At 28.4% G+C, this 2,500-nt stretch overlaps 1 long non-coding RNA gene across 4 annotated transcripts in view; it reads left to right on the forward strand.

Moving 5' to 3' along the window:
• LOC138862405 (uncharacterized) overlaps positions 1 to 2,500 on the forward strand; it is a 58,918-nt gene that overhangs the window by 12,653 nt on the left and 43,765 nt on the right. Inside the window, exon 3 of one of the 4 annotated variants that reach the window (XR_011398696.1) lies at positions 571 to 908. The exons of the other annotated variants lie outside the window; for them this stretch is intronic. This is a non-coding gene — a long non-coding RNA (uncharacterized lncRNA). Of the gene's footprint in view, positions 1 to 570; positions 909 to 2,500 lie in introns of those variants that run through there. 4 annotated transcript variants of the gene reach the window in all.

Genomic DNA, 2,500 nt, shown 5'->3' on the forward strand with positions numbered 1-2,500 from the left:
AGGTTTGGGAATGAGCTTTTTAAGTTTCTCACCTATGAAATATAAGATTAACAGTATCGCCACTCTAATCAACAGAGCTTTCAACATACGCTCCACCTGGATGCAGTTTGACAAAGAAATGAAATTCTTGATTGATTACTTCAATAACAATGGCTATCCTGACAACCTATTTTACGACATTTAGATCATTCCTAGATAACAAATTATGTCCACCCACGAAAATACAAATTGCTCCCAAAGAAACCAAGTATATAAAGTTACCGTGTCTTGGACATATAAGCTTCACTATCCGTAAACAATTACGTGAGATACTGAAACATTCATTCCCACAAATTAAATTCAACATTGTTTTTGTGAACTCCTATAATGCATTCTTTCTTTAAAATGAAAATGCTTCTGCCCTCAGAATTATGTTCAAATATTGTGTATATTTTTAACTGTCCTAGATGCAATGCTAGCAGACCATCTTTCTCCGCTATCCGCCATTATTCACAAACAGAAGACCATCCTTTCACTCACAGTGATTTTAAAATTCTGTCTTCCACATCTGACTCGGCCTCCTCATCCTAGAATCCCTACATACCGATAAGATGAAACCCGAGCTGAATGCCAACACAGCCATCCAGTTGTTCACTGTGTAATCACCAAAACCACCATTTCACACTTGTTTGGTATGTTCCACCCTTACACACTTTTTTCACTATGTTTATGCCGTTTTATTTTTGTTTGATCTTATTCCCATTTTATTGCTACTCTTCTTATGAACTATGTTTTTCTTTAGTTTACTGCATCTAATTATATGTTTTCTGGTTCATTATTTCTAGTACTGATGATGGAGATGAATTACGATCTCTGAAACGTTTACAATAAAGATCACCGCAGCTCTGGTTCCCGAGTGGAAAATCAACAACCGAAATTATATATATATATATATATGTATATATATATATATATATATATATATATATATATATATATATATATATATACATTCATGTTTTTCTTTCTGTATATTATATATATATATATATATATATATATATATATATATATATATATATATATATCTTATATGCATTCATGTTTTTCTTTCTTTCTGTATATATATATATATATATATATATATATATATATATATATATATATATTATACATTAATTTTTTTTCTTTCTGTATATATATATATATATATATATATATATATATATATATATATATATATATATATATATTATATACATTCATTTTTTTTCTTTCTGTATATATATATATATATATATATATATATATATATGTACATTCATATATTTCTTTCTGTATATATATATATATATACATATATATATATGTATATATATATGTATATATATATATATATAAATGGATTTATTTATATAAATGAATTTATATACGTGTATATATATATATATATATATATATATATATATATATATATATATATATATATATATATATATATATATATGTATATATATATATATAAATGAATTTATATACATGTGTGTATATATATATATATATATATATATATATATATATATATATATAAATGAATTTATATACATGTGTATATATATATATATATATATATATATATATATATATATATATATATGTATATATATATATATATATATATATATATATATATGCATATATATACATGTGTATATATATATATATATATATATATATATATATATATATATATATATATATATATATATATACATGTATATATACATGTATATATATCTATATATATATATATATATATATATATATATATATACATATATATATATATATATATGTGTGTGTGTGTGTGTGTGTGTGTGTGTGTGTGTGTGTGTGTGTGTGTGTGTGTGTGTGTGTGTGTGTGTGTGTGTGCGTGTGTATATATATATATATATATACATATATATATATATATATATATATACAGGCTGAGGGAGGGGGAGTGTGCCCGCGGGTTTGCTGAGGCAATCTCTGGTCGCTTCACAATGCTCGACAGTCTGACGGACCCTGTTCTGCTGTGGGATACCTTTAAGCATGAAATGCTTGATGCAGCTCAAGATACGATTGGTGTACGCCCGAAATCAATACAAAATTCCATCTCGTAGGAGACACTGGAAGCCACAGACGCATGTCATGCAGCTCGTCTGACAGGGGATCGGTCTCATGTGCGCAGAACTCGGTCTCTGTTAAGATGGGATAAGGAACAATTTATTAGGAGTCTTGCAGAGGAGGTAGAAGGTCATTTCTTAGTAAATGACCTTCGGCCTGCATACCAAGCCCTGAGAAAACTGAACCCCAAGCCCTCTTTGCAGGTAAGTGGTCAGATCGTTTCAGATCCTGTTGCGGTGCGAGAACGCTGGGCTGAGTATTTTGAGCAGTTGTATCAGGTTGACCTACCAACAGTTAACTTAGATGTGGGGAGTGCCGAGATCCCGTTGCCGGACCCACCAATCAGTGAGGA

This window comes from Penaeus vannamei, chromosome 8, assembly GCF_042767895.1.
Source record: "Penaeus vannamei isolate JL-2024 chromosome 8, ASM4276789v1, whole genome shotgun sequence".
Classification (NCBI taxonomy): Eukaryota; Metazoa; Arthropoda; class Malacostraca; order Decapoda; family Penaeidae; genus Penaeus; species Penaeus vannamei.